Consider the following 20,724-nt stretch of genomic DNA (forward strand, 5'->3'; position numbering starts at 1 on the left):
CATCAATGCTAGCGACCAACGTGTTGAGCTATTTTGTGTTAGATTCAGTTGCTTGGGGTTGTCATGTGGAGGGTCCTCCCACCTCATGTTTCTTGCTTCGTTTGTGTTGTGGACTTCGATGGTAATCCATGGATTACTTATGAATCCGTTGTATCGGTTACTTTGCCGTTCCATCGGCTCTCCTGCTTAATGAAAAACGCGTGAAGTCGCGATCTCGAAAAAAAAGAGAGGGTGGATGGTTCTTTAAAATTGTGTTTGTTAGTGGGTCTATTATTGCTGTTATTTGTTTTGGCCTTTTGTTTTGCTTCTTTCGTTCTAATACCATTTGTACAAGGCAAACTATCCTTTCGAGAAAAGGGTTTGCAATTTTTAGAGCCGGTAAGTGCATAGATGATTCTCTCCTAGTAGGTCATAGCTATCTTTGTCAGAGTAGTACAAACAACAGAGCAAGAGAGAGATCAGCGTGAGGGACAAGTTGATTGATCACACATGAGACAAGATCATGTATTTCTTTGGTAAATTACCTAGGAGTTCAGGAGCCGGCCTGCATGTGCAATACTTTTTAACGAGTCTTCCTAGCTACTGTTCTACTACATGATTATTGCTGCACACAATCCTCTGTGATTCTTCAATTAAGTAGCTTTCACTGGAGAATGAGGTAGCTTTCGATCGATCATATACTAACTACTACTCTGTGGGATCGGATTTGGATCGGATAGATAATGCTGTACTGAACTTCTATACCAGATTTCTTGGATGCTTTTGGCGACATTTTCCATCGGTAGTTTGCCATGTACTTTGGTCCGAAATTCACCTGTGGAATATGCTGAATGTGCCGACTGAGTCACCAGGCATGATCCAGTGCAAATAGGTAGGAGACAATCTGAAACGCTTGATGAAGCTGGCCACAGGATGTTTGGAGGCTAGCCAGTCTTGGGATATATATATAGTGTTGAGCGTGACCTATATATCATATCCTTTTCAAAGTACAACCAACGCCAACCAACCAAGATAGACTACATCAACGTGAGCAACAAGCTCACCAATATTTGTTGCATTTGCTTAGTTACTTGGTAGCTAAGTTGGTTCTTTCACAATTTTATTATATATATAATAGTACTTCATAAATAGTTGTTGTAAGGCCTTGTTTAGTTCGAGAAAAGAAAAGTTTTTGGGTATTATAGCACATTTGTAACTATAACAGTTAGTGTTCAATCATGGACTAAATAGACTTAAAAGATTCATCTCGTAAAATATATGCAAACTGTGTAATTAGTTATTTTTTAATCTATATTTAATGCTCCATACATATATCCAAACATTCGGTGGGATGTGGTGAAAAGTTTTCCTAAGTAGCTTTTGCCGAGATCTCCTTTTTGGAGCTGTGAGGCACATACATATGTGTAGAGTACAAGTTGGGTAATGCATCGAGGTATCCGAGGTTGTAGTAATTTACAGCTATGTGCTAATGCGCGGTCCCGACTGATGCAGATGTTGTGATAAATTTTCATTTTTGTATCTACAAAGAGCAATCTGAAAACAACCGGCAACTTTATTTAGTCAAAAAATATGTCATAGCTAGAGATTCACAGTTTGAGAAAGATTTTATATGACACTGTCATTTGGAAGGATCAAAACAATAGTTAAGAGCTCCCCATGCATGTCCCTTTCTCTTGAAAATGAAAGGAAAGGAAAGCAACTCTGACGATGTTAACAGGCCCGGTGGATTTTAGTTAAGAGAGAAGAGTGTGACGGTGATACATAGATACACACAAGCAGAAGCTGCTGCCTTGACAGCTTCTCTCTACGACCAGACGACTTGCATGCATTGCCCTCTCCGGTTCAGTTGCTTGTCCTTGTGGAAGAGATGTTGGTGATGTGGATGTGTGATGGACCGGGTTGTATGTATTCTGCAGGTTATATATTAGCTACATAAACCAAATTAAACCACCACCAAACTCATCGGTGATGTAGAGATGAGGAACCAAAAGCAAAGCAAACGCCGCTTTCGTACGGAGGAGATGTAAGGGCCGTACGTACGTTGAAACACATGAACCGTGTGGGCCTGTCAAATTTCAGATTTTTTTTTAATAAACGAATTACTGGGAGTAGATTCTTGGTTAAACAAATTATGAGGAGCTTTGTAGCTTTCTCCTAGCGTAGCCTGAATCTGTGCTGAACATTTCGTTTACAGATCGGTATGACAGTTTGGCATTGAAAAATCCATCAGACAGACTGCACGCAGAGGAATGAAAGAAGCATCAAAATAAATAAAGGCAGTAAAAGCTTAAGATAGTTTATATATATGTTCCTTCGTTCATCCGAAAGGGATCCAGTTACCAAGAAAGTTGTCCATGTAACATGCTGCAGGTAACTACTAATCTCTCTGTCTCTGAATGTCAATGTTAGTCTGAATATGAAGGAGGTATTTAATTTATCAGTTAATCTGAATCTGAAGGAAATAAAAGCATAGCAGTGACCAATGAGTTGTACGGTGTGTATACAACAACAATGATGGTAAAGCTAAAGCATGCACTGCAGCAGGTGATCTCTGATCATTGGCAAATGGTGGATCATGGTACTAAGTGCTATAGTTTTCTACCTGATCTATCTTTTCCACCCACGTGTCTACCAAAAATTTAAAGGCAGGGACAGCTGGATGGATGCATCTGCACTCTGCAGCAGGCCATCAGGACTGATTGTTAATGAAATGATTATAGCTACGGTGATTAAGAGAGAGATGGAGTGGCGAATGTGAGTGGTGTGTGATGGGCAAACAAAGAATCCTGTGGCTGGATGCTGTCTCTGCCTGTACGGCTGTACCTCACCTTCTTCCTGCGACCTTCCACCTTACACATTACTTAACTGACACCATGATGGCCAGTAATGTCATTTAGGTGTCTGTATACTGTGTTCTATGGCCCTCTTATATTTTGCAGCTTAATTTTGTTTTAGGGAACTTTACCTGAGCAGGTTTTATTTTTCATACTTTGTGGAATAGTCATATTAATTTTTTAGGGGAAGAAAATTAACGCAAATTCAAAAAAATCTCGAAAATAGTTTTATGAGACGAGAACACCAGCAGCAGCACTGAACAATGACCATCCCACCAACAAAAAAGAACACAAAATACAACTCATTACACGAACGTAGGCTTGTGTACCATCTCTATTTTGGCTTCGTTACTTCTTAGACCAAGTCTCCCCAAAGTCAATAAACGTATTTCTGCGATCCTAACCAACATGCCTCAATCCATACAACTCAGGCTAGCCAATTGCACGACAATTGTTGGGTAAAAAAGTTGCATGTCCAGTGCCCAACTCATTTCCATTATTTTGTCGATCCAAAGTAACAAAGTGGTAAGACGTTGATATGCATTATCGACACAGTAAACCAATCATACATATCATTCTTTGTTTTCATGTCTATTCTTCATTTTGTCATCTAAGTGAATGATATATTTGCTCCTTCCTTCATCCTACAAATGCACACACTGATGTGACTTTGTTCACTCATGAACTGTTTATCTCCAATCAACCTTTCATTGAAACAACCCACTTTCTCACGCTTGCGAGCATGGCTTGCTAAAATTTGGTGCCCTCCAATGTCTCAAGATATATCACTAAGCTTGCATACAATAGATCTTCAAGAAGATGCATAGCTACTGAACTACTACAAACAGTTTGCCTACTAGTATTCCAAACATCTTTGCCTGCAACTGCGAATACAAACATTATATATTCAGCCTTGGTACCCTGTATTTTCAATCTAACATGTAGTAGCTGTGCCATTTATCATGTCATTGCTATGAGCAGCTAGTGAGCAGTGTCATGCATTTCATGTAGTTCCAATGACAACACGTTCAGGTACACAGAAAGCCTGTACGGAGAAAGAACGTGCATGGGCGGCGGAGGACGCAAGGAGCGTCAGATAGATGCTATTGCTGGCTTTCTGCTGCATACCTAGGCACCGCCGCCGTAGTCTCTTGTGCAACTGTGCTTTTGGGAACCACAGTTCTTCTTCTTCTCCTTTTGATTTGAAAAATTGGGTACAACACTTATCAATCCCGCCATAGAAATAGAATGACAGACTAATAAGTAAATCACCTATGTTTGGAAATTGGAATGGCGCGGCAGCACCAGCCAGCACTCGATCCAGCAGTATGTATATCACAAAATTTGTCACGTATAAGCCTAGGACAAGAACATCCAAGGACTCACAAAAGGCATCACGATTGAATACCTTGAACGCAACACCGCTTGCATTGACACACATGCATGCATCCGGCCTACATACTACGGTGCCAATGCCTGGTGTGATGAGGTAATAATTAAGCGGTGTCGCCAATTCACCATGACGACGATCCTCATTCAGCCGGCGATTGAACACTACCGGAGACGACGATTTTGTCTAGTGTTTAAGGCCTTGTTTAGTTGGCAAAATTTTTTAGGTTTTTGGACACTGTAGCACTTTCGTTTGTTTGTGGCAAATATTGTCCAATCATAGACTAATTAGAGTCAAAAGATTCATCTCGTGATTTACAGATAAACTGTGTAATTAGTTTTGGTTTTCGTCTAAATTTAATACTCCATGCATGTGCCGTAAGATTCGATGTGACGGGGAATCTTGAAATTTTTTGGAACTAAACAAGGCCTAAGTACTCGGCAAAGACCCAAAGTCCAAAGACACTCGGCAAAACCTTTGTCGAGTGTCACACTCGGCAAAGAGCAGTAGTAAAAAAACCAGATTATTACGCTAGGTGCAGCGAGTAAAGTTTGTGTTAATTGATTGAAGAGGCATGTGCATGTTAATTGATGTTTTCACGTACGAGCGATGGAAAATCAGCCAGTCGAGCAAACTCGGCCCATCTGTGGAGGCCCACAGAGCCCACCATCAAGGCTTGTTGAGCCTGCCGTCGAGGCCCGTCATATGCTGTTTCACCACCTGATTAATTTTATTTGGCCCTATCAACTGCCTGTCATAGAGTACAAACCAAGCATCTCTAAAGGTTTTGTATAATTAAGTTGGCATTCGTTGTTGTTTACAAACTCACAAAAAAAATGTAAAGTCTAAAAATAGACCATCTCCAAGGGTTTTGCATAATTGAGTTGACAATTAGCCAAAGCGGACCCGGCTGCGATTTTTTCCTTTGCGCGCGCTCGCGATCGTCTTCCCGCACGACTTTTCTTCACGCGCGTAAAGTCGCCGCCGGTTCTCGCATTTTCCTCACAGGTCGCACCGCCAGTTCTTTTTGCTCTCCACCGCTCGTTGCAGGTGCCACCGCGACGACTCGTATCAGGCTCGTATTAGACTCGTATCAGGTTCTACAGCGGACGGCGACGATGGTGTTGCTCGCGATCGGCAGTGGACGGCGGGGGTTTCTGTCATGATCGATGGACCATATATGGCGCGAAGAAAGTCCGGGTCGCGCGGGGGACCGGGAGACGCGCACGATCGGCCTTTTGCCAAGCCGTGCGCGGCTTGGCATATATGCCAACTTTGCTCTCTCGTTTGCCAAGTTGCTCAAAATGCAAACTCCAAATGCAAAACCATTGGATATCTCTTTTTGTGATTTTTGGCAAAGTACAAGAATGCAAAGTCCAAATGCAAACCCTTGAAGATGCTGCTTGTGGAAGAGATGCAACCATATATGTTGGTGATTTAGATGTGATGGCCGGCCGCGGTTGCAGCAGTGGTTCTATCGTATTATTAGCTTCATAAACCAAATTAAACGACCGCCAAACTCATGGTGATATATGGAGATGAAAGGAACCAAAAGCAAAGCAAATGCCGCTTTCGTATGGAGGACATGTAGGGGCCGTATGGCCGTTGAAACATGAACCGTGTGAGTCTGTCCAATTTTCTGTTTTTTTTAAGAAAAATGGATTACTGGGAGTAGATTCTTGGTTAAGCAATTTATCAGGAGGCTTGCTTGTAGCTTTCTCCCAGCATCGCCTGAATGGCTGAATCTCTCCAGAACACTACTTTACAAATCCACATGGTAGCTCGGCGTTGAAAAATTGATCACACACCCACTGCACGCAGAGGGATGATGAAAGAAACAGCAAAATAAATAAAGGCAGTAAAATCTCAAGATAGTTGATATATATGTTTTTTTTAGGGAAAGTTAGTATTCAGTTCATCGAAAAGGGAGACAATTACCACAAAAGGTGCCCATGTAACATGCTGCAGGTAAGTACTTGGATCTCTCTGTCTCAATGTCAATAGTTAATCTGAATCTGAAAGAGGTATTTATTTTGTCAGTTAACCTGAATCTGAAGGAAAGAGTATAAAGGCATACCAAAAGAGGTGTCCATGTAACATGCTGCAGGTAACTACATCTCTCTCTCGCTCTCTCTGATTGTTAATTGTTAATCTGAATCTGATGAAGGAAATAAAAGCTAACACTGGTACGGTGTGTATACAAGAACAATCATGGTAAAACTGAAGCATGTACTGCCACATAAAGGTGATCTCCGATTATTGGCAAAATGGCAAGTGATGGATCATGGTAGTGCTAGAGTTTTCAACCTCAGCTGTTCCATCGGCATGTTGTCTACCAAAAAAGATGGGCCGGGACAGCTGGATGGATGCATCTGCAGCCGGCCATCAGGACCGGTTCTTAATGAATTGATTATAGGGTGATTAAGAGAGAGATGGAGTGTCAGATGTGTGTGGTGTGATGGGCAAACAAAGAAATCCTGTGGCCGGATGCTGTCTCTCGCTGTACCTCTGCTCCTTCATGTCACCTTCCGTTCTACAACTGACACCCGGCGGCTCACGATAATATCAGGTATTCAGGTGTCTCTATGGCCTGTACTATGTTTCACGGCCCTACTATGTTTCATGTCCCTCCTATATAGGGCACCTTAATTTGGTTTAAGGAATTTCACCTTTATTTTTTTTCACACTTTGTCGTTTTTTTTTTGAAAACCTTGTAGGAGCTCTATGTCTCAGATTTAAGAAGGAATGAAGTTCTATGTAGAGGAAAGTCTGGAAGTCCGGCTAGCCCCACCGAACACACACAGAAAATAGGGAACACCCAGCTCTTACCTCTCTTGGGGTTATACAATGCAGACAAATTAAGTCGCGTTGTTAATTTAGGCCTGTTTTGCACAACTCAATTTCACTAGTGATTTTTTTTAGAAAAAAGTTTCATGAGCAACTTTTTAAATAAAGTTGAACTATTTTGAAAAGGTTATTTGGCAAACAGCTTTACCAACAACTTCTTGCATGGATGAAAGAAAAAAATGGGGGAAGAGAGCTAGGATAAGCTACATTTTTCAGCTTCATACCAACTCAGGTTCATGTGAGACGGGAAGAAAAATAGCTTCACCCATGAATCTATTTTGGAAAAGTGTGTTTGGTAAAAAAAATACAGAGCTGTTGTGAGCTATGCCAAACATTGGAAAAAGTCTACATAACCCCCTAAACTATCTAGGGTGGACTACTTCACCCCTTGAACTATAAAACCGGTTATTCTACCCCTGAACTTTCAAAACTGGTCAAATAACCCCCTCGAGTGGTTTTAGAGTGTGGTTTTGTCTTTTTCTTTTTTATTTATTTCCGCTGAAACTTTGAAAATCATAATAAATCACAAAAAAAAAATCATAAAATGGAAAATTCAATTTTATTGGACTTATGATGAGTAGATCTACACAGTGAATATATAATATGATATATTTTAGTACAAAGTTTTTGTTGTAGCTTTAAATCTATGTTTTTCTGTAATTAATTGGAATAATTCATATACGTAGTTCCTATGGTCCATTTATGGTGAGCTCATTATTGTATGCTTGAATTATGGTAAAAATTTCATATCCATTGGATCACGTATAACTTAGTCATAGATTTCACAAAGAATAAAGCTAAATAAATCTATAACTAAGTTATATGTGATCCAATGGGTACGAAACTTTTACCATAGTTCAGGCATACAATAGTGAGCCCACCATATAAATTTTACCACAGTTGAACTATAGGAACTACATATATGAATTATTCGAATTAGTTATAGGAAAACATAGATTTAAAGCTACAACAAAAACTTTATACTAAAGTATACCATACTATATATTCACTATGTAGATCTACTCATCATGAGTCCAACAAAATTGAGTTTTTTATTTTATGATTTTTCTGTGGTTCATTATGATTTTTCAAAGATTTAGTGAAAATAAATAAAAAAGAAAAAGACAAAACCACCCTTCAAAACCACTCAAGGGGGTTATTTGACCGGTTTTGAAAGTTCAGGGGGTAAAATATCCGGTTTTATAGTTCAGGGGGTGAAGTAGTCCAACCCTAGATAGTTTGGGGTTATGTAGACTTTTTCTGCCAAACATTGCTTATCAAGGTCCATGGCTTTCAAGGCAACTTGTTGAGCATCCATAGCCGTGTCTTGGAAAATCCTTCTGTTTCTTCTCTCTTTTCATTTGTTCCATATCATGTATATCACCACCTCGTTGAAATGTCGTCGTTGCACCCTAAGGACTTTGGTTGCCGCTTGTTCCCAACATGTTCTTATCTCTATTGTTGAAGTATCGTCGTTGCAGTTTGGGTCTGATGCCAAATTAAGTGTGATCTGATGCCAAATTAAGTCACACTTTGTCACACAGTATTCGTAGACGTTGATTGATATGTGGAAAACATTGGCGACTAGTTGATTGATATGTCGAAAACATTGGCTTTCTATGAACACCACGATTAGTCTGACCAAGTCTAACTTGATGACATGCACAGGATTGTCTTCGAATTATAGTCGTTCACCACGTTATAGAATCTAGAACATCTTCTCCACCCAACTCCGAACCACCTATTTTTTTCTAAGCTTCCTTCCCTAACTCTGGCTTCTTTGGTAACCCACTCAAGAGGTTGGCATAATTGCTACAGAAACCTAAATTTGTTGTGCATGGAACCTCATACTCGGCATCCGACCATTCCCAAACCGCTCCCTCTAGATCTTACTCCTAGTCACAGTTCTCTTCAATCTTTTCTTGCACTGGATCAAATATGAACATGGACTTGATCTTTTGTACATAAATCGTCACTCCATCCGTGGCTAAACCTGCCAAAATGGGCAATGATCAAATAAAGCAAAGGATAACATGCCAAATCTAGGTAGCACAGATAAACTTTCTTATTATATATACTAAAAAGTATGACTATGTCTCTCTCCTGAAAAGACCTGACTTATTTGTGTTCCTATAAAGTGATACCAATATAAAAAATATGAAATAAAAAAATATAAAAAATATAGCCTATAACAATTAGTTGGTGACTTGATCATACTGTTATGATAGCTGTTGCCATGCTGCGGCACTCGCGGCACTATAACGGCCCTTAAGCTAGTAGTGTTTTGCAAGAATGCAATACTCAATTAGTTGGTGACTTGATCATACTGTTATGATAGCTGTTGCCATGCTGCGGCACTCGCGGCACTATAACGGCCCTTAAGCTAGTAGTGTTTTGCAAGAATGCAATACTTAGTTTATTGGGTAGAACAAAACACACTCAAAAAAATTGCACGTACATTGGGCAACTGATCTCCACTTGTTCACTCTCGCGACAAAACACTTAAATTTGGTGGCCTCCAATGTCTCAGGATAAACCACCAAGCTTGGATACAATAGATACTTGAACAATGTCATGGATGCATAGCTACTGAACTAGAAACAGTTTGCCTAATATTTATATTGCAATCATATTCCCCTGCAAATATATACATTATATATTCAGCCTTGGTACTCTGCATTAAAACATGTAGTAGTTGTGCCATTTATCATGACATTGCTATGATCAGTTAGTGAGCACTGTCATGCATTTCATCCTAGTTCCAACTACAGTTTCCAGAAGAGTTCATTAGTTTCTTATCTGATGAGCTCTTGCTCCCCAGCCTACGCAACACCTCTACATGCTTTATCCGTACAAAAGTGTCATGCAGATACCAAGTCTACTTGCATGAGAAACCTACCAGTGATACTTATTCATCTTAGCTAGAGGTGATACTTTTCTTCCTAGGAGCCTTGCGTCCAACATTTGGTTCTGCTCTTGCAACACGTGCAGATCCAGGAAGACTAGTAAATGTTTCTACACAGCGACCTTTTTTTTTTAAAAAAAAAGAACAAGAGGCCCCTACTGAAATTTATTAAAAAAACAATAGAAACAAAAGGCATTATATACAAAGAGAAGAGTATAATGTTTTTCTCTCACGATAAAAGGCTTATCAGTCATGATACAATGTTTTTCTTTTACAACAAAACAACATCAATCAGCTATGGCTTATTAGTTATAAAAACCATCAGTCGAATAGCCCGCTAAGACTTGAAAAAAAAGGGCACCCGAAAAGAGCTACGGTGAAATTTAGAAAACGATGATAAGAACATGCATGGGTGGAGCACGCAAGGAGCGTCAGATAGATGCTATTGACGGGCGACGGCTTGCTGCATACCTTGGCACCGCCGGTCTTTTATTGATGCATGCACCGCACACTGACTAACCGCCCAAACGACTCCACGCGCCTTCCGTCGTCTCCGACGGCGATGGGCGCAGCTGGGGTTTCCATCTCCCGGGGCCTCTCCTCCGCCAAGGCCACGGCGCGCCTACGGGCCCAACGAGCTGGCCGAGCACCCGGGGCTGCTAGACCAGTTCGAGGACACGCTGGTGCGCATCCTGCTCGCCGCGCCGCTGCCGCCGCTGCCGCCGTGAAAGCATGTATAATCCCAGCATCACATCGCTTGAATCTCTACCGAACATTATTAGTTTACTCTTTATAGATAACAGATCGATATATGGTAAAATTAGCTCAAGATAGTTTATATATATGTCCATTCATCCAAAAGGGAGCCAATTACCAAAAGAAAGTGACCATGTAACATGCTGCATGTAACTAGATCACCAACCTCCCTATCTCTCTCAGATTGACAATATATAGTTCATCTGAATCTGAAGGAAATAAAAGCATACTAGTGGTATGGTGATTTATACAACGACAGTCATGATAAAGTTAAATAATGTACTGCAGCAGGTGATCTAGTGCTAGTGGTTAATTGGCAAGTCGTGGATCAAGGATCATGCATGGTAAGTGTGCTAGACTAGAGTTTTCTAATTAATCTACCAAAAAAGATAGGGACAGGTTGATGGATGGATCTGCATCAGACCATAAGGACTGGTTGTTAATGAATTGATTATAGGGTGATTAAGAGAGAGATGGATTACTGGTGATATGTGTGTGGTGTGATGGGCAATGCCGACATTGTAGCTCATTCAATAAGGTGTCTGACTACATAGTGTGTTCCATGGCCCTCTTATATTTGGCACCTTAATTCGTTTCTATGGAAGTTTGCCTCACAGGTTTTATTTTTTTCTTGACACGACATTCATTGTTTTTTTTTCAAGAATGTGTCCATTGACACGTGTTTCATTAAGAGAATGTTTGAGTGTTACAAATTGCAAGCATAGCAGCATTCACGCGAGAAGCGTTTACACTTGTGCCCCACCACGACGCAACATGGCTGCTTGTCAACTGCATTTAGATTGTGATTACATGATAACTAATTTTGCGACTCGTGGGTTGTCCCTAGGTCCTCATGACAGACATTCATTATATCTTTTAAAAAAGATAAACATTTTTAGATAAAGAACTCAACTTCTAATAAAACTATAAAAGTATTGTATAAACTAGGATGGATATCAGGTAACAGTGAGCACAAAAAAAACCTAGAAAGCAAAAGAGGAAACGATTACATGAACATAATGTCTGAGCTAAGCTCGCATGATGTCTTCTCATCCATTTAGTCAAACAATTTACTATACTTCTTCTTAACCGAGTCTTTCTCCTTGAACAAGCTTTCCCAAAGCCAATCAATGTAATCCTACCCTTATGTCTATCATTTTCTCGAACCAAAGCAACAAATGATTATGGTGTTCATATGCATTTTAGACGTATTGAACCAAACATACATACCCTTCTTTACTATTTATCTCTATTATACGTTATATTTTCTACTTCAAGAACATGATATTTCTAATCATTCCTTCATCCTACAAATGAAAAATGTTCAGTTGCGTACGCTCACTCTTGAACTTCTTATACCTAAACAATCTTATATGCAGAAAATCCACTTGTTCACGCTCGCGAGCATGGCTTGGTTCAATTTGGTGGCCTCCAATATCTCGAGACAAACCACTAAACTTAGATGCAAAAGATGCTTCAGAAATACCATGGATGCATAGCTACCGAACTAGCAAGGGTTTGCCTACTACTTGTGCTGCAAGCATCTTCCCCTTCAAATGCATACGTTATATATTCAACCTCGGTACTTTGCATTTTCAACCCAACATGTAGTAGCTGTGCCATTTATCATGCCATTGTTATGAGCAGCTAGTGAGCTCATGCATTTCACCCTATTTCCAATGACAATTTCGTAGGGAGTTCACTAGTTTCTTATCTCATGAGCAAAATGACGGGTTGCTTCTCAACCTACACAATACCTGTCTTTACACATATAATATCTGTGTCTCTACTATTCATCTTACCCTGCGAGGCATAATAGAGATGATATGTTCCTCCTACGTACAACACATGGTGCTCCACATTTGTTCTCCAATGTACTATATGTCTTCAAACAACCTTGCATGTAGAAGATCTCTTTTTAGAGTACACTCGTGATCACGACTTCACTAAATTTGATGACCTTCAATATCTGAATATAAACTACTAAGCTTCGGTGAATACATGAATGGTCTATTTGTGTTATGCACATATGAAAGATATTTAATTTGGTTAAATCAATTCGTGCTAATATGATTTTTTAAGCTTCAGTGAACCATTTTGGCTAACATAAACATGCAAATACAACCAACATGACTTTGACACCTAAGATCAAGTCATCATCTTTGCATAGAATAGTATATATATATATATATATATAATATATATATATATATATATATATATATATATATATATATATATATATATATATATATATATATATATATATATATATATATATATATATAGGTTTCTTTTGGTAGAACCCGCTCACTAGGGTCAAGTCCTTGACTTAGCACGATGGTGGCAATTTCACAAACACTACCGTTCGTATATTTGTGGTAATGTCATATCCAAAAGATGTGCAATTTGAGTTTATTGGTTACTTGAACTTAGATTATTTGCAAGGTTGACAGAAAGAGCACATCAAGAACATGCCAATGAAATGCTAGGCAGGTCACTTGTGTCATGGTCATTAATGAAGCAAATATCCGTTGCATTATCCATGCTGAAGTGGAGTATATATCAACTAGTAGTTGTTATATGCTCAATAGCTATTGATGAGAGTGAGAGATCCTATGTGACAATGGAAGTACAGTGAAGATTGCAACCAACTTTGTTCCAACAGTCAAGAAGACTCAAGACTTGCAAGATGTCCGCACCGGCTCTTACAATTTGACGGGCATTGTAATACCCGATTTTAAGGACAAAATCAGATATGCACCATATGTGAGTTTTAGAAGTCAAATCTCACATATAGCTACAAATAAGGGGTAATATCAAAAGACAATGCACAAATATATAACGTACTTAGTTTAAAAGAGATAACCTTTAATAGCAAACAGCGGATAGACAACTCCAACTTCGGGTATTAACTTCACTCTACAGGATCCAACTGACTGGTTGATCACAAGCCTAACACATCTCCTGAAGTTTGGTGGAAATAGCAAGAGTGAATCCATGTCGAACTCCACAAGTATAGAAACTAGATTGTATAGATCCCACAATCTCATGATCAATGTGACATAAATAATGTAGAGCATTAAATAATAAATAATGAACATATTTAACACACAAGAATCATCATCATCGATTCAAGAATCCCCAAGGCCGCTCATGACCGTGAGCACGGCTAGTATACCAGTTTTACACTCTGCAGAGGTTATACATCTTTACCCATGAGTCATGATTTACCCTTTCGCCTGAGGTAGCTAATCACTTAACCCCCTTCCTAGGGAGGTCGGCAGGGATTACTATGAAGCCTTTCAAAGGTTTTGTCTAACAAGTTAGGGCCATTAGATTCACTCGGCAGGCAGATATAGAGCCCTCCTTCCATGGCACATAACCCGCAGCCTATACACATGCATGGACAAAGGCCACACTATACCCAACGTGTCTAGCCATTTAAGGTAACCGCTAACAAGCTAGAAAAAGGTCCTCATACTGAGCTAAAGCCAGAGCCATTATAGCCCTCATGGTTGCACTGTTGTCCCGGTTATCACTTACAGATAAATCATCAAGTGGCTAAAAAGTCATTTTTATCATTTATTACTTAACATTAATCTAGTCACAGGATCATGGTCACAGAAATAAAATCCAAATGCTATACTTGCCTTGATCCAAATGCTCTTGCTGATCCTACTGATCTTACTAGCTGTCCAAGGCTCGGATCTTGATCACCAAAAGCTGCTTTCCGTCTAAACTCGATCATCGATCACACAAACAACAATCGGAGACAAACATACACGAAGCAACCAAGGCTACAATTAGAACAGTACACTAATCATATAAAAAAACAGTATAAAAAGTCTATAAAATGATTCTACGCATCGCTGCGATTTCATAGACGTAAAGATCGCGAAAATCGGAATTAAAACAGAGGAGTTATGAATTTCCCAAGATTTCCTATAGAAAAATAATTAATTAAATAAGGTTACAAAAATAAAAAAGTTTCAAACTGAGTAAACAACTTTACTAACATGTAGAGCTCATGAAAAGGAACCTAACGCAATTTGAGTGGGTCAAAATGGAGTTAAAATGAACATTTTATGGCCAAAAGAAACTCAGTGGCAGTTTGGTAATTACTGAAAACGTATTTTGGAATCAAGCCAGCAGACTTTACGTCGAAGGCGTATTTCAATCTGTACGTATTGGACCGCGGGTTTTATATATAAAAACGCCAGGGGTTCTTTAACAAAAAAGACACTGAACCGACATCTTCTAATCTGAGCCGCTAGGTTTCGATCGGACGGCTCAGATTCAACAGGGGATGCGCACCGGCCGGCCGACCATCTTCCAGGACCCCTGCGCGGCGGCGCCATGGCTGGGGAGCGTTGGAGCTCGCCGGAGTTCGACTAAGTCGCGCTAGAATGCACTAATCGATGCACCAAAAGCATGGGGAGAAAGCGGGGGTCAACGCGAGCTTACCAAGGGAACTTTGGAGCTCCAAGGAAGGCTTTGGGATGACCAGCGGCTAGGGACGGCAGCTCGGTGCTCCTGCAGACGATTCGGCACGGATTCAAGGGCAAATGATCGCGCTAGAAAGTAAAAGGAAAGGCTCGGCAGCTTCGTTACCTCAGCACAACGCTCGGCAAGGCTTCAATTTCACCAGAACGGCTGCGAAACGCGATATCCACGGCGGCGGCTTCCTCAAGCTCTCGGCGAGATCCAAACTCAAGGACACACGAAGCTAGGGCCCTAATAAGCTGCATAGATGGAAAAGTAAGGAGCAGGGAAGGATCTGGGGCTTTATAGGGCTTCGCTTGGCGCAAAAAGGCAACGAATCACGGTTTCCCGGGGATCGATTTCGCCCGGGATCATGCCCTGCTCGGACTCGAGGAGGAAGAAAGGAGACGCCCACTGCCAGGCGGGACCCGAGCGTCAGAGAGAAGGAGAGACAGGCCCAACTGTCGGCCTAAGGGAGAAAGAAGGGAAGGTGCGCGCTTCCTGGCCGATTGGGCCACGCCGTGGGCCGAAAGCATAAGGGGAGAGGGGTGTTGGCTGCGCGGGGGGGGGGGGGGGGGGGGAGGAGCTGGGCCGGGGTAGGCCAGAATCAGGAGGGGGGAGTTTTGATTTGTTTGTTTTTTCTTTTATTTCCAAACCTTTTGAAACTCATTTCAAAATACTTTTAAATCATTTTGAATTTTGAGTTCAAAAACACTCAGCACAATAAATAAAATGCAGGAGCATGAGTGCACAAAAATGTTGCTACAACCTATGATAAATTTTAATTTTGACAAAAAATATTTATTTACTAGATTAAATGCCCACAAAATGCTTAAACAAATCCAATTAAATCCTATTAATTCAAAAGCAAATTTTTGAGTGTTACAGGCATGTTGTAGGTACATTCAATGGAGGCAGGGACCACTAGGCCCCAGAATGTGCCAAGGTTATGCTTCTTGTTTAGCAAGATTAGTGGTAGTGCTTCTCCCCGTAATATGGGCCTTGAGAGTTAATGGAACAATGATTTTACATGCTCCCTTAGTTTTTTTTTTGCTTTTGAAGAGTCAAATGATTTTAACTTTGACCACATATATACAAGAAACCATTAATACTTATAGTAGATAATTAGTTTCATTAGATGGATCGTTGGATCTATTTTTATAATAGAACTTATTTGGAGATACAAATGTTGCAAATATTTTTTACATACCTAGTCAAACTAAGTTTGACTGGCACGAACACCATAAAGACAATTATTTTGAGATAGAGGGAGTAAACAACTATGCTGCTATATTCCTTTCCTTTTACAGTCATCCCTCTTAGTTTCTTCAAAACTGATAATGTAACAATAAGGATTGGTTGCAAACAACATGATATTATTTTTTCATAATAGCACAATACACGTTCAAATTTAAATCGCCATGATATTATTTTTTCCCCCTGTAGCAATGCATAGGCAAATTAATTAACAATGATTGCCCTTTTGCAATTGAATGCTGGAGTAAGATTGGGATTGTAGTGCAACCTCAGACCAACACCTTTACCTATCTAGGTCATTAAGGGACAAACTCACCCCCACTTCTTCATGATGGTTATAATCCTGTTGTGCTAGGCAATCTGGAAAGCAAGAAACGACATCATCTTCAACGGTGTCTAACACAACTCGGATTGGGTAAAGACTGTTTTCCTGAAAGAATTAAAGATCCTTTACCTGAGGGCGCGGCTAGGTTCTCTGTAACTTTTGATTTATGGGTAGAAAACCTGCTGTAGTTTCTCTCCTTTTCTTCCTCTCCTTCTTTGTACCCTGAGTTCAGGCTTTCCTATTGTTTTCCTCTTTTTCTTGTTTTGCTTAGTTTTGCTTCTTCCTTTGTCGCTTTGGCTGTACAACCTTTACCTCTTTTGAATAAATTTATGTAGAGGCCTTTGGCCTCTCCAGTTCACTCAAAAAAAAAATCCAGCTAAATGCAAATCCTGTCCTTATAATATACATTTAATGATATGTACGGCCTCAATAATTAGTTTGTTCATGTTTTCTCTTGAGGTGACATAGAACCAAATTCTATAATTTTTGTGGATTCATATTTTCTTGTTTCTATAAATAAAAAAATTCTTGTTCTTGCTATATTTCTTGTTACAAGGAATAGCTGTAAATTAAAGACAAAATGGATTAAAGAGTTATCGGCCACCGCATTTGAAACAATGCAAGTATTTTTTTGGAAGTATATTTTCAGGAGGCATGCTCTCAGCAACAATGGTGGTGGGCTCAAATATATTGCTCTTACATAACATTTTAATTTGATTTTAGGGAACTAAAGAGCATCTGAGTACAAAAACGCAATGTGTTTGAGATAAGCTTCACTAACCTACCCAAAGCCAGTCACCATAACTACCCATGCTCTCGAGCATGCCTTTCTTAATTTTGGTGGCCTCCAATGTCTCAAGATAAACCACTAATAAGCCTGCATACAATAGATGCTTCAGAGCTGTGATACAATAAATGCTTCAGAAATGGCACAGATCATATAGCTACCGAGCTAGCTACAGTTAGAATACTAGTTGTGCTGCAGACATCTTCCATGCAAATGCATACATTATATAATCTGCCTTGGTACTCTTCATTTTCAATCCAACATGTAATAGCTGTGCATTTATCATACCATTACTATGGCTCTATGAGCAGCTAGTCACCACTGTCATGCCTTTCATCTTGGTTCCAACGACAATTAGTTTCTTATTTGATGCGCATCATGATTGGTTGCTCCCTAGATAATATATATAGTTATTGATATTTTTTCTATAATAGCTCAATGCATCACTGCTTTGAAGAAAAAAGTCTACCTAACCTCCTTAAGTATCGATAATTATTTACTTCATTCTCTCATCCATAAAATCAGTTATTTAACTCTTAAACTTAGGAAAACAATCTAAATAAGGCAAAGAAGAAATGACTCAACGACGTTCATGAAAACAAGACTCGAAGACAGGGACGGAAAAAATGCCCTTTAGAACGGTATGGGAACCTAACTAGACGGAGAATTTCTAGCTGACATAACAAAACATACAACACTTACACTACGGTTATTACTTATTAGGATATATAGTTCACCTTACGAAACACAACATATGTAACATTTCTTGATTGATGTGTATAAGAAGCAAAAAGGTCGAGTTAAAGGATCGATAATCTGGTATTCTTTTTTTTAAAAAAAAACTAGACAATTTCATTACTCATTTGCTAACAAATCGTCAATGATTACAAAAATGTCATCAGGAATGGAGGAGGAAATGATCTCCGCATCGTCATGACACAGATAACCTAATTTAGCCAGCTCGTGAGCGGCCTCATTACATGATCTACCCACATGAACACACTCAAAACTAATAACATTTGAACTTAACAAGCTCTTTATCTCCTCGACTAGGTGGCCAACAACAGAATCATCATAGGTCGCAGAATTCAGGGCTCTCACTACTTCCTGTGGATCGGTTTCCAGTGTGATATGTCCAATGCCTAGATCAACAACAGATTGCACCCCCTAGAGACAGGCGATCAGCTCAGCTTGGAAAGCATTTAACAGATATATAGTTTATCTTGCCATCTCCCCGCCATAACCACATCACCATCTTTGTCTCTAATCTGGAATCCCTAGCTGCCATCTTTTTCATTTGGGCGGCAAGATCCATCACAATTGATCTTGAGCACATCATGTGGCAGTTTTGCCCACCTCTGTCTGTGCTGCTCCATCCGACCCAGGCAACTAGTTACTTGCTGCACATTCTCATGCATATATAATTCCATGCATCGGGCAATTACTGCGGTTGGCCTCCGACACCCTCCTCTCGGATGTTGTTTCGTTCTGTCCAGATAAACCAGAGGATAATCACCATAAAGTCTCTCTTTTGTCCTTGCTGCTTCAGAATCCAATCCACAGCATCGTAGGCGTCAGGGATGGCAGCTAGTGCTTGACGTTCATTTTCAAAGTTTAGAATTCGCCATATTTGTTTTGGCAACTTACATTTGAAAAAGAGGTGACCTCCATCTTCACTCATTTGCCCACACACAGGGCATCTTGTGTCAATCAGCATCCCTCATCGAGATAAACTGCACCTTAATGGTTGGCTGTTGTGGGTAAGCCGCCACAAAAAGTGTTTAATTTTATTTGGACACTTCAGTTTCCATATGTCCTTCCAAACACCTTTCCCATCATTGGCGCTGCCACCTTGTCCTCCACTTTTGTGCTGAGATGTAAGCATATCTTGTCTATTAACTTTGTAAGCACTCTTAACGCTGAAAATCCCATGCTTATCAAAATGCCAGGCTAGGGTATTAGCTCTCCCCCCATGAACTAGTAAAGCAAGGATCACTTCAGCGTCTTCATCCCAAAATATATACATCTCTCACAAGTTGAACATCCCAGCTACCTGAAGCCGGATCAATGAGCTCTGCCACTTCAGTGAGCAAAGTCGTCCCTCTTGGCGTAAGTGGGCACCTAGTTGAATCTCGAGGCAGCCATGGGTCGGACCAGATATTCAAACCCACCCCATCGCCGACCCTCCAAATCATACCCTTTTTTATCAACTCAATTCCTTGCAAGATACTGCACCTGTGTACGACATGCCTGACTTCTGTTTGGCTTCCAAAACTGATGAGTTCGGATAATTTTTGCCTTCAGGACCTGGGCACACAAAAAATCAGGTTGCTGCCACAAACTCCACCCTTGTTTAGCAAGCATAGCCAGATTGAATAGGTGAATATCTTTGAAACCTAGGCCCCCTTCTTCCTTTGGCTTCAACATTTTCTCTTTATTCAGCCAATGAATCTTATGCTTCCCTTCTTGATTATTCCACCAATATCTGCAGAACATTGCTCCAATTTGGTCACAAAGCGTCTTGGAGAGATCAAAACATCCCATTGCGAAGGTGGGTATAGCCTGAGCCACAGGCTTTATAAGAATTTCTTTGCCCACCCATGTCAAAAAAATTTCATTCCACCTTTGAATCCTTTTCCAGATCTTATCTTTTAGGTAGGCGAAGGCACCGGTTTCACATGCAACGGTAACCCTAGGTACTTCTCCTCGCTCATGGTTTCTTTTGTGAGGAGATCACATATCTTCTTTTTCTGTTGAGCTTCAACATTCTTACTGAAAAGGATAGCCGACTTAGCCTTGTTGTTAACCTGCCCTGAACAGTCTTCATAAAGTTGGAGAATCAACTGCAGCTGCCTACAATCCCCTTCGGTTGCACAAATCAAAATAAGAGAGAGTCATCGGCAAACTATGATCTAGTATTCTCATCTCATAGAGTTTGAAATTCTTTGTAAAAAGAATTAACAAAACTGATTTGGTCCTCCCTATTGTGTTGCGGCGCAGTTAGATGGATTTGATCTAATCTGGTCGATGCATGCATGCAGATCGAGCACGGGTAATAACTCGGCCTTCAAACTGAACATCCTCCAACAAGCTAAGTGACCGGTTCCTTATTACCGGATCGATCAAGGGCTCACTGAT

General features: G+C 40.2%; 2 long non-coding RNA genes across 2 annotated transcripts; both read right to left on the reverse strand.

Moving 5' to 3' along the window:
• Nucleotides 8,604-12,188, reverse strand: LOC110430183. The gene is made up of 2 exons (XR_002447485.1): nt 9,530-12,188; nt 8,604-9,064 (listed from the first exon to the last, which is right to left on the reverse strand). It is a non-coding gene; the product is annotated as an uncharacterized LOC110430183 (long non-coding RNA).
• Nucleotides 16,573-17,724, reverse strand: LOC110430604. Its single transcript, XR_002447971.1, has 2 exons — nt 16,929-17,724; nt 16,573-16,834 (listed from the first exon to the last, which is right to left on the reverse strand). It is a non-coding gene; the product is annotated as an uncharacterized LOC110430604 (long non-coding RNA).

This window comes from Sorghum bicolor, chromosome 9 (genome assembly GCF_000003195.3).
Source record: "Sorghum bicolor cultivar BTx623 chromosome 9, Sorghum_bicolor_NCBIv3, whole genome shotgun sequence".
NCBI classification, from domain to species: Eukaryota; Viridiplantae; Streptophyta; class Magnoliopsida; order Poales; family Poaceae; genus Sorghum; species Sorghum bicolor.